This window comes from Aphidius gifuensis, linkage group LG4 (genome assembly GCF_014905175.1).
Source record: "Aphidius gifuensis isolate YNYX2018 linkage group LG4, ASM1490517v1, whole genome shotgun sequence".
NCBI classification, from domain to species: Eukaryota; Metazoa; Arthropoda; class Insecta; order Hymenoptera; family Braconidae; genus Aphidius; species Aphidius gifuensis.
The window spans coordinates 11,907,297-11,920,829 of NC_057791.1; the positions used below are offsets into that span (position 1 = coordinate 11,907,297).

The 13,533-nt window shown below is 30.5% G+C and overlaps 1 protein-coding gene and 1 pseudogene across 2 annotated transcripts in view; one reads left to right on the top strand and one right to left on the bottom strand.

The window, feature by feature from the left end:
- Nucleotides 1-13,533, top strand: part of LOC122855078 — a 193,571-nt pseudogene that overhangs the window by 98,911 nt on the left and 81,127 nt on the right.
- The window catches only part of LOC122855075 (protein saal1), a 67,390-nt gene that overhangs the window by 399 nt on the left and 53,458 nt on the right, over nt 1-13,533 (bottom strand). Inside the window, exon 5 of one of the 2 annotated variants that reach the window (XR_006374039.1) lies at nt 2,130-2,424. The exons of the other annotated variant lie outside the window; for it this stretch is intronic. The gene's annotated coding sequence lies outside the window, so the exon portion shown is untranslated. The remainder of the gene's footprint in view (nt 1-2,129; nt 2,425-13,533) is intronic. 2 annotated transcript variants of the gene reach the window in all.

Sequence of the window (13,533 nt, forward strand, 5' to 3'; positions counted from 1 at the left end):
CTAATACTCGAACTTTTTGGATTTAGAAAATTTTTATATCATCTCTGCTATAAAAAATTTGATTTGTACTCTCACCAAAAATGAAAAAATTGAGTATTAGAAAAGTATTTTTAATGTTTTCTATAGAAGATAATTAAAACTATAGTATTTGAATTATCTCCGGCGATATTTATGAGTATTTGTGAATATTTTTCGATATTCGATCGGTATTTCAAAAAGTAAAATTGAGGAATTTGAAGACTGATTCTCAAACACGATTGTCCCTGAAAGGTTATTTTTAATATTTGAGTATTTTGGAAGTAATTGAAAAGTATTCTGATACTTCAGTTTTTGGACTTAGAAAAATTTCAATATAATAACCCTCATATTATATACTAATAAACTCCAATTATTTTTAGAGTTCAATAATTTTTTAATGAATCACATTTGCCATAATTAATTAATTAAAAAGCTATTGGCAAGTGTTTCTAAAAAAGGGATGTAACCAAATAAATGTTGCTAGGGAAAACATGAAACTAAATAAATTAATTCGTAGTCTAGATTAATTTTACAGCATTATTTTCTATATTAAAATAAAATTATTGTGTCAAATGGCTGAGAAATCAATCTAGACTGTTAATTTATATATTTGACTACATCTTTTTCTTAGAAACACTCGCCAATAGCTTTTTGATCAATTAATTATAGCAAATGTATCTGAGAAAAAGATGTAGGCAGATAAATCAATTAACAGTCTAGATTAATTCCTTAGCCACCCCGGTAGAAAAATTTCCTCGGCCCGTCTTATTACCCGACTTAACCTGTCGAAGAAAATATGCTTATACATGTAAAGTCAGGTGGCACTCACAAATTTCTACCAGGGTATTTGACACAATAATTTTATTTTAATATAGAAAATAATGCTGTAAAATTAATCTGGACTGTTATTTAATTTGTTTGGCCACATCTTTTCTTTAACTACATTTGCCACAATTAATTAATCAAAAAACTAGTGGCAAATGTATCTAAGAAAAGGATGTAGCCAAATAAATTAATTCGTAGTCTAGATTACTTCCTTAGCCATTTGACACAATGATTTTAATGTAATATAGAAAATATTGCTGAAGAATTAATCTAGACCACGAATTACTTTATTTGGTTACATCCTTTCCTTATCAACATTTGTCAATAGTTTCTTAATTAATCAATTATGGCAAATGTTGCTAAGGAAAGCATGAAACCAAATAAATTAATTCGTAATCTAAATTAATTTCTCAGCAATATTTTCGATAAATATATTAATTTATCATGGCAAATATTGCTGAGGAATTAATGAAGATTATTAATTTATTTATTTGGTCACATCCTTTCCTTAAATACATTTGCCATAATTGATTAAAACGGTATCGGCAAATAATCTTCTGTCAATTAATAAAATAGCGATAGTGGACATCTTTTTTAATTTTTTAAATCAATTATACTTGTATGGATCACCTTGTAGCTTATATGAACAAAATTTCGATTTTATTCGACTCGTAAAAATGGTCTCGTGCGTTAGAATGTAGGCTTAGTAATTAGGGAGTCGTAGGATCGAACCCGGGTAGGAAACGAATTTATGCAAAATAATAGAGCATCCACGAATATATGAGATTGTCAATTATATATATAAAACGCGGTATTGTTGAAATTATTTTTTTCAAATAATAGGCAAGTATTTTAACTGGATACAATTGCATTTCAAATACTCGTCAAACATAATGATCCCGTTTAAAATACCTTTAAGTGATATTCAAAAAGTACTTTTAATGGCACTTAGGGATACAATCTCAAGTATCGAACACAATTATATTTCATTATGATACCTCGTTTTTTTTTATCCCGGGATTAACAGTTAAGTGATGTATTTCGAATAAAAATCTATAAAAAATTAGCGTGTTGCGACTTGCGAGTACATGCGGGGAAAGTGAAACAACTTTTTTTAGAGTTGTGTGTGAATGGAAGAGAAGGTATACAAGTTCTCGTTCACAATTTCATTCGTATAATTTTATTTATTTTAACTGTTATATATAGATTGTATACATTATTAGTAATATACATTATTATTATTATTATTATTGATATGACTGGTACGACTGATACAGTTTTCGGACCTGGTAGTAAAACTTTGGCTCGAACATCTATTGTGATAAATTCATCTGGGGAGCGTTCGTTAGCTGGTCGAGGCCAAAAAGCATAGGTTAATTTTAAAGCGAGTTTTATATTGATTTATCAAGTTTTTTTCTTTTGATCGATGCCCAGGCCCTTGGTCAGCTATTGGAAGCTCTCCACGACTCGATTCACTGTCCAACTGATTGACATTAATAGCTTTTTCAGATCTTTCATTTGCAGTTAGCAAATAGGTCTCACTTCTATTATCCGTGTTTGGTCTTTTTACTGTTGCTAAGCCTACGAAAAAGATAAATTTAAAGTTAGTATTGTTCTATTTCAGCTTACTATAATAAAAAAAAGAAGAGATAGATTCCTATAGTAAAAAAAGCATTGGTGTCATGGCAGTGCTTGATGATTTCTAAACTTGCCTGAATGCCTTGAATTTGATTAGCTCTCGTTTGAAATTTGATCGCCGCGATAATTCGTGCTGATTTTGATTGCAGTTTAGATTGATCACGTGCATGTCGTATAAATTGATATAAATGGCGCTAATTGCATATATATATATGTATGTGTGTATTGACATATGTGATTATAATAACATTTCATCTGCTAAAAAATATAATTGCCTATAACCTTCAAATCATTTACTATAATTTAATTAAATTGTTATAAATAAAAAAGATTTTAATGTGTTATAAATAAAAAAATTATGAAAAATTGAAAAAAAAGAAAAACAAAATTCAACCACAAAAAATAAAAACGGATGGATTTATTCTCAAATACAGCACACGAACCTGCAATAATTAAATCAAGATTTGTACATAATTAACAATAACAAAGTATTGCTAGTTTGTTTATTAGAATTTTGGAGTAAACAGTTCATTTTTTAAAATCATTATTGAAGTACGAATCCTGCATTCATTGGTTTAAATAAGATCACGACTTTCTCTTCATGAATAAAAAAAAAAAATTATTCAACAATATTTATTAATAAATATTAACAATTGTTCAAGGTGACATGCAATCGTTAATAAACAATTTTTTATATTTTTTCAACTAATAAGTTCGAATTCTGCTGTTATCGGCCCACGTTTTTCTCTTCAAAGGTGGAAAAAGAATCATTTGAAAGGATTTTTTATTTTGAGGTGTCATGCGATTGTTTATTAACAATTACATGGCACCTAAAAAAAAAAATATTATTGAATGATTTGTTTTTATTCTTGAAAGAAAAATCGTGGGTTAATTTGTATTGATAATAACAGATTTTGTCTTTCAATAGAAATTAATAAAACTAATTGCTTGACGAAAATTGTTTAATTTATTGTTTTAACAATTGCATGGCACCTTGGATAATAAATAATGATGGATAGTTTTTTTATTTATTCTAGGAAAAAAAGTCAAAGATTTGAATTAATGAAAGCAGGATTCGTATTTTAAGATTATTAAAAAAAAAAATAGTTTACTCCAGAATTTAAATTTACAATATGCTTTGTTATTTTTATTTAGGTACCAATTCTGATTTAAGTGGTACAAATCAGCCCTTGCCCTTTTTTCAAATAAATAGAAAAGCAATCCAAAATATTCATCGTCAAAGGCATGCATCTATATATAATCATTTTGGAGTGAATTTTTTTTTTTTTTTTTTTCAGTCAATATTAAACGAGAAATAATATCGTGACTGTATTTCGTAGACAATAAAATTAACATATCAAAATTGAGGGTCCGGATGCAATAACAAGTCGAGCGCTCGGAGGCCTATAAAACGTAACGTTGTTCAGGTTAAATTTACGAAAATTTCAAAATGATTTTAAAAAAAAAAAAAAATACCTTCATGTACAGAATCAAAAATGACATATTTTTTTTCAAACAAATAATTTTTAATTATAATTATTTAATGGATTAAAAAATAAAGTTTGATTATTTTTTTTTCGAAAAAAACATTATTTTTCCAGGTATAACTCGTCATAATTTTGTTAATAATTAATGAATCGACTTGAAACTTTGCATATAGTTTTTTATAGTTTAGCGATAGTTAAAGTAACATCAAAAATATTATTTACTTGTATTGTTTTAATTTATTAATTTATTAAATAATGCCGGCCGCAAAATACGTTTTTTGAACTTTGAGATAAAAAAGTGTCGAGAAAATTTTCGAATTTATAAACCTGTCAGTGGCAACATTGTTCATCTATATATCGAGAAGTTTTTTCCAAATTTTCAATTTTTTTAAATAATAATTGACCAAGTTATTAATTAATAAACAAATTGTGTGCTGCCGCTGCCATTATTTATATGTTTGCATGCGCATGAGATTAGTATTTATAATGACTGGAGAGTACGCATACGTTCGCTTCGGACTCTACGATCGCAGCTACCTTTAAAAAACAATATAAGACCGTATACGGCCTTAGAGACATAGAAACTAATGACATCTATCATCATTTTATTTGAACACATGTGTAATGTTTTTTATACCATCAACTTTTATAATCCCAGGATGCAAAAAATTGTTCTATTTTTTTAAATTAATTACTAGGTTCCCATAGCGACCTCAAAAGGCCAAGCCAACATACAAACATCTCTCCTTGGTTATTTATATAAATATAATTGTTATTTGTCATATTTCAAAACCATATATAATATATATTCAAACGGTATATATCAGAGTTATTTTGAAGATGTTCAAATTTTTATGGTTTTTTTAGAGACGTGTTAGGTAGACGCTTTTTTGATTCGCATCTCCCATTATTATTATGCCCATTGATTTCTACGTAAAAAATACTACTGAAATCAATATCAATATTTTTTTTGGTTGCATTTATTATTATATAAAAATCCCAAAAGAGTAAAAAATTAACAACAAATTTCGATATAATTTACCTTCAAAGCTTAATATCTCGAAAACTATTTCAGATATGATATTGCTGTTTAATCCATAATGTTCCTCGTAAAAATTACTATTAGAAACAATTTATAAATTAATTTTTTTCTTATCCGTTTGTTCATAACAAAAATAAGGAAACAAAAAAAAAATTGATATCTTGTTTCTTCAATATCTCGAAAATTATTCGAGATATCGAAATTCTGTGGGGGCCATTATTTTTTGCTCAAAATGACGTTATAATATAAGTTATAAAATTTAGTCTCCACTAATATCTTTACCTTGCCATGAATTTTAAATTACAGATTTAAAAAAATTGAAAATTTAAATTTATTGTTTTTTTGCTTTTTTTGTTGATTCCGTTCGTTGTTATAGAGAACCCAACTTGATTTTCACATATCCTTTGTGAAATTTTCTTAGCTTTCCGAAAAAAATATTTTCAAACTTATCAATTTTGTTATCTGTTTTGTTGCGGGCAACGCGACTAAAACAGCTTATTTTGCGGAAAACTCGATTTTCAGAGTGTTACACGGAGAGAAATCCGCAGCAAATGATGCTGTAGAGTATCAAACAAATTTTACTGTAGTTTTACTGGAAATTAAGAAGTTGCGTGGGGAGACCACCAGGATCGACTAGAATTTCCTACTACACTACAGTAATTTTAATCAAAACAAAACAAAAAAACAACACAAAAAATTAAATAAAACCTTATTGTTTAAACATCAAAATAAAAATGTAACGTGTTTATTAATTTTAAAAAAATAAACCATTTTATAATTTTCATGTGTTTCACCGCATTTTTATTTAGATTCATGAATAAAATAAAAACAATAAACTTTTTTAGAAGAGGTTAGGAACACACTTGATTTCCAATAAATATTCGTGTCATCTGGCGGGAAAACCTGCTGTACACTACAGTAATTTCTGGCATAAAGTATACCATTAACTCGAGAACTCCAAAAATTCCGGTAGACTACAGTAAAAAATTTAGATGAAATATAATAATAATCATTATAATAAGTGGGAATTAGTCGCTTTAATGACGTCAGCTATGATTTTTACGATACCACTACAGTAATATTTGCTGCGGATTTCTCTCCGTGTATAAACGTCAAAAAAAAAAGTGATATTTTTTTCGAAAAGCTGAAAAAATTCCAGTCAAAAAACGATTTTTCTTTAAATTTTAATTCACCGACAAAATACTAAGAAAATGAACCAAAAAAAAAAAAAAAAACCCATATCAATAAAATGCCTCATACAATAACTGCCAAACTAATGGACGAAAAATTTAAAAAAAAAATACGCAAGTGTATTTTATCGAGGACTATAATCTGTCAGAATTTTAAGAAGTTCTGAGGATGGGTCACCCAAACCTTGCCGATAATTGGCATTTCTGCTCATATGATGATTGATGAGAGATTTTTCAAAAACTTTTTGTCGAAATATCTTTTATATATGCCCAAATTCAACGATTCGGTTATTTTTTTGCATAATATATATATTTGTAAAAATGTTGTCTTATGACTGGTAGAGAAACTCGATGACCCCACGAAAAAATATATATCCTGGATATATCCAAATAGCGTATATCCAGGATATATCCTAAAAATGCCAAAAAGAATAAAAGAGTAACACGCTCTTGTAGCAGTTTTTCTAAATGTTATATCTCAAATATTAAATGGACGACAATATCAATGTTTCTTCACACCAAGTAATGTCTACATTAGTAATAATATCGACAACTCAAATATTAAAACATAATACTTTATTATTACTAGGGCATACCCGCGCTTCGTGCGGTTTTTTCCGTGAGTTTTTTTTTAACCAAAAATTATAGTCAAAATAATACTCAAAATAATGATACAGACAATTTATTTAACTCGTTAATATTCAAATAAATTGGGAGAATTCAAAGAAAACCCTATTACCTCGTGAATTCAACAACTGATGATAGCTAAATGGATTTTGGTCACTGAATTTTATAGAATGTTGATTTACTTAGAAAACAATTAGAAATAATTATTTTGTATCAATATTTCATAGCCTAAACTAATTTTATATTGTTTTTTTCATTTTTTCAATAAAGCAATACGTATGAGGCTATTTAAAATAGGTAGATAGAATTTACTTGTATCGCAGAGCATCATCAACTTATTAGAGTGTTAATTAACTTAGTAAACGATAAGAAATAATTATTTTGTAAGCCTCATATGTATTGCTTTAATTTTTTTCGACCCCATACGTATTGCTCTAATTTTTTTAAGCCTCATACTTATAGCTTCAATTTTTTCCAGCTCCATACGTATTGCTTTAATTTTTATTAGCCCCATACGTATTGCTTTAATTTTTTTCAGCCCCATTCGTATTGCGTCAATTTTTATTAGCTCAATACGTATTGCTTTGGATATTCTAAGGCTCATACGCATTGCTTTAATTTTATGTGGTTTTTTTATTTTTCAATGAAGCAATATGGGGCATCGTCAACTCATTGGAATGTTTATTCACTTGAAAAACAATTAAAATTAATCATTTTGTTTCAATATTCCATAGCCTGAACTAATTTATGTGGTTTTTTAATAAAATTTAAAAATGGTAGCCACGAAAAGGTTTTTTCCACTACACTCAAAACAAAACCGAAATCATGAAATCCATGGATTTAACTTTTTTCTTACCCTTTACGACCTAACTATTTAGTATTTACAAAACTGAATCTAAAAAAAAAATATATAATATTATCCTGTCACGTTTAAAAAATGTAAAAAACTTATTCTTGAAAGCTTAATATAAAACACTAAATGAAGATCATCAAGAAATAAATCCGAATTGACCAATTAAGAAAATAGAAAATAAATTAAAATTAAAAACAAACAAAATAAAAAAATCAATCTATTTCAGCCCATTTCACAATAAACAAAAAAAATTATAACAAAATAAAAACCTTTCAGTGTGAAGTTAGCTGAAATAAAGTGATTTTTTAGAGAGGAAATTTTTAGCATATATCCAGGATATATCCCAGGATATATATATATATATAGCATATATCTTGGATATCTACTGGATATATCTCGGATATATCCTGGATATATCCCGGATATACGCCATTTGAATGAATCCAGGATATATAGTTTTTCGTGGGGCTATCCTAAAAATTTCTGGAAAAAAAAATTGAAAATAAACACTATTGTGTCCCCAAAATCATAATTGACAATTATTTTGACAAAAGTGTGTGAAAAATCGATCATCAATTGTCAAATCGATGTGTTCACAGTGTTGAGAACAGTGAATTTTTTACTATACACACATATCTATACACTCAAAGACGCATCTCAGTTTGACTCTCTTTATAGATTTTAATGATTACTGCATCTTCGAGTTTGTCTACCAGTCATAAGACAACATACTTATAAATATATATTGTGCAAAAAAATAACCAAATCGTTAAATTTGGGCATATATAAAAGATATTTTGACAACAAGTTTTTAGAAACTCCATCATCAATTGTCAAAAATCATGTAATTATAGTATTGAGAACCCACATGTTCCTGATTAGAGTAACTCGAGTACGAATAGTAAAAAATAGTATGTTTCGCTCGGGACAATGCTGGTGTATCTGGCTTGATTATGCATTATCGCTTGACACATGCTCGAGACGTTGGCTCGATGGTAAAATTTTGATATCGCGTGCCAGAAACACCAACATTGCCCCCTCGTAAAACAATATACTATTTTCAACACTTACTTTTCTGACAAGCTGATGACATTTTCTCAATTCGTTAAACAAAGAATAAAAACACACCTCGAGAAATGTAAAAAAAATATAACGGAGGTGTAACGGTACCCGGGAAAAAAAGTTTATATATAATTATATATAATTATACATTGTATATATAATTGTATATAAATATAGAAATATTTTTTTTATATATATAAATATATATGGGTTTTTTTGTGGTTATATATATAATTTGTAACCGATTTTCTGACCTGCGCAGCGACAACTATCGGCCAAGGTTAACAACGAGGATTTCTCACCATCCTCCGCAAAATCACATTTATGTGTGATGATGGTCTAACCATCACATACACACCATGTAGTGAGAATATAATAATAATTATTATTATAATAAGAGAACCATATAGCGTGATCATTAGTATTAGTCTGCCATTGGAAATCCGGACAGAGTTTCACCAGGACTTAACGTCTGATACCTAGAGAACCTTTACGAGAGATCTCAACGATGTCGAGAGAACCAGTAGTGAACCAAGAGAGCCAGTCAAGAGAAGGTAGTGATCAGTACGAGAGCCAGACAAGTTGTGTCGTCTAACGATAGCGTTTTGTGCTAAGCCATGGTAGAAATACTACAGGTATGGCAGTGCGCAGCCTGGTTTGGCCGCTGTGAATCAACCAATCAAAAGGTCGCCTTCTCGCCACAAAAATGGAAGACTTTATGCGCGCGCGATACAAATTTGTTAAGAAAATTTTCAAGTTTTTTTTAAATTTTTCAAAAGTTATCATATTTATTCAACTAGATTTGGTATATTTTATAATGATTCACATACATCAATAATAAAAATTAATTATTTATATTAAATAAATGAATCCAAGTATAATAAATACAACACAACCTCTATTGTTTGTGGCATCAAAAAAAACAACAACAATGAAAATATTATAATTTATTTGTTAAAATGTCTTGGTTTTTTTATTTTTTTGATTTTTTATAAACATGCTCCACATATATTTATTAGTATTTACAACAATATAAAAAATAGTTGTCAAAACAGTATGTTAGAGAGAGAGGACCTTATAATAGAGATTGCGTGTTAGAAAGAAAAGCAAAACAGCTCGATGGCGCGTTCTTGATTGGTTGAAAAAATAAGGCTGCGCAGAACGCGACGAAAAAAGCATGGACTACTGCCATACCTGTAGTACTTCTACCATGGTGCTAAGCTACTGTAAGTCCTCTGAATCCCCACTCGCGCGCTTTCCCACCTATCGTCCCGGACATGCGCAGCACGCTTTCCCAGCCCGCAACACGAATAAGTATCCGATCCAGCCCGTAGCCTTCGGAGAGTTCGTCTTTTCGACGGATGGAGGGGAAAACTAGCACCGGTCGAGGTTTAACGTATCAAGTCTACTACGGGACCTCGAATATGTACGAAACATGTGCCACACTGACACCACTCGTAGTAGACTTGACCCTCCACAGTGCCTATGCAGTGACCCTTAGAATTATTAACAATTAACTCCTATTAATTGTTAACAATTCAGTTGACATGCAAATAATAATTACGCTCTTTCTGTTAATTATTTATTACGAGAACCAGCGAAATAATAAATTTCGTTACAAATTATATATAAATATATATCTGTCTAGTGGCTACTTTGGTGACGATTTTGGGAGTCAAGTGGCTACTTTGGTGACTCTTGGCTAGATTGGTGACCGTCACCAATCTAACATCGTACGATTTGTCTACTTTGGTGACTGTCACGAAAAGAGCCACTTTATCAGAAATAGTGAGAAACCTTAATAATTGTGTAGTTAATGAACTACAAACATTCAAGATGACTTTTATAGTTTATTTAACCGATAACGATTATAATTAAAGAAGTTAGAAATATTAAAAATGAATATAAAGACAAAATAATGGTAAAAAAGCTAAAAGATTCAGTAATTTGAATTAAAAGATTTTAAATCACATCGGAACAATATAACGTCATTGAAATCGATCAAAAACATTATCAAGAAGTATTGTATATCGGAAGATACTATGTAGGCATCATATCTATGAATTATTCGCTGTTAACAAGGTAAGTCACGAAACTGTACACTTCGTGACCAATTGTACTGTTTGGTGACAGTTACGAAACTAGCCAGTATATACCGTCCGGCTAGTTTGGTAACATTTAATTACTGATGTGTGTATTAAATGGTAACAATGATTTTCGTGATGAGAGAAACATTATGACAGTCCCGGTAATGACCAAAAAAACGAAGAATAGACGACATTTGTTGCCTGGTACTCAAGATTTTCTGTCAAATTTAACCAGCTTTATCGGAATACAACTTTTCTAGAAGCTTTCTGTTTTTTGATTATTGTCGGTGAGTTTTTTTTTCAAATTGTCTAACCGAAATTCGAAAATCTTATGAGTTGTATAGATTGCTGACAGTAAAAAAACAGAAATCACGTGAATCGGCTTTGAAACTGCGAAGATTTGTTCTTGGACACTGGTTTTAGGATTTTTTGACACTAACCCGAGCAATAATTGAAAAAAAAGTCAAAAACTATGAAAAACTGAAGTTTCGGATATTCGTACGTTACTATGAAGAACTTACAACAAAAACTGAGAATGAACGACGTTCGTTGACTAGAACGAGATGTTTTCTTTCATATATCATACGACAGATCCGAATATAATTTGCCTGGAAGCATTAAGTTTCTTAGACCGTTACTGATTAGGGAGTTTCTGTTTCACAGTTTGACTAGACGAAACTTACAAATCCTGTCAAGTGGCTAGATTGGTGACAGTGAAAAAATAAGAATCACGTCAATCAGCTTGAAAACTGCTTAGATTTTTTCTAAGTCACAGGTCTCAACATTTCTTGACCCTGACCTGCGCAATAATTGAGAAAAAGAATCAGAAACTATGGAAAAATAACGTTTCAGAAATTCGTACGTTACTATGGAAAACATACGACGAAAACAAAGAATACAAGACGATCATTGACGAGAATTAGATATTTTATGTCATTTTCCATACGGCTGATCCGAATATAACTTGTCTAGAAGCTTTACGTTTCTTGGACAGTTAGTAATCAGGTGGTTTCTGTTTTTTAGTTCGACTGGACGAAACTTAAAAATCCAGTCAAGTGGCTGGATTGGTGACAGTGAAAAAACAGGAATCGCGTCAATCAGCTGAAAAACTGCTGAGATTCTTTCCAAGTCACTGGTCTTTACTTTTCTTGACCCCGACCTGAGCAATAATTGAGAAAAAAAAACAGAAACTATGGAAAATCAACGTTTCGGAAATTCGTACGTTACTATGGACAACATACGACAATAACATAGAATAAGCGACGTTCATTGACTAGAACTAGACATTTCCTGTCATATTCCATACACCTGATCCGAATACAACTTGTCTAGAAGCTTTACGTTTCTTGGACAGTTAGTTATTAGGGAGTTTCTGTTTCACAGTTTGACTGGACGAAACTTAAAAATCCAGTCAAGTGGCTGGATTGGTGACAGTGAAAAAACAAGAATCGCGTCAATCAGCTGAAAAACTGCTGAGATTCTTTCCAAGTCACTGGTCTTAACATTTCTTGACCCCGACCTGAGCAATAATTGAAAAAAAAAACAAGAAACTATGGAAAATTAACGTTTCGGAAATTCGTACGTTACTATGGAAAACATACGACGAAAACAAAGAATACAAGACGTTCATTGACTAGAATTAGATATTTTATGTCTGATTCCATACGCCTGTTCCGAATACAACTTGTCTAGAAGCTTTATGTTACGTGGACAGTTAGTAATCAGGTGGTTTTTGTTTTTTAGTTCGACTGGACGAAACTTAAAAATCCTGTCAAGTGGCTGGATTGGTGACAGTGAAAAAACAGGAATCGCGTCAATCAGCTGAAAAACTGCTGAGATTCTTTCTAATTCACTGATTTTAACATTTCTTGACCCTTACCCGAGCAATAATTGAGAAAATAAACGTGAAACTATGGGAAATTAACGTTTCGGAAATCCGTACGTTACTATGGAAAACATACGACGAAAACAAAAATTACACGACGTTCGTTGACTAGAACTAGATGTTTTCTATCATATTTCATACGACAGATCCGTATATAACTTACTTGGAAGCATTAAGTTTTTGAGACCGTTAGTTATTAGGAAGCTTCTGTTTTACAGATTGACTTGACGAAACTTAAAAATCCTGTCAAGTGGCTAGATTGGTGACAGTGAAAAAACAGGAACCACGTCAATCAGCTTAAAAGCTGCTTAGATTCTTTCTAAGTCACTGGTCTTAACATTTCTTGACCGTGACTCGCGCAATAATTGAGAAAAAAAATCAGAAACTATGGAAAAATAACGTTTCAGAATTTCGTACGTTACTATAAAAAACTTACGACAAAAACGAAGACTACACCACAGTTATTGACTCGAATTAGATATTCTCTGTCATATTCCATACGCTCGATTCGAATGTAACCTGTCTGGAATCTTCAAGTCTCTCGGACAGTTAGTTATGAGAAAGTTTCTATTTTTCAGTTTGACGAGACGAAACTAAAAATTCCTGTTAAGTGGATAGATTGGTGACAGTAGAAAAACTGAAATCACATGAATAAGCTTCAAAACTGCTTAGATTTGTTCCGAGACACTGGTTTTAACATTATCTGACTCCGACCCAAGCAATAATTGAGAAAAAAAGTAAAAAACCATAGAAAATAGATGTTCGGAAACTCGTACGTTACTACGAAAAACATACGACAAATACAAGACAAAATTTGAA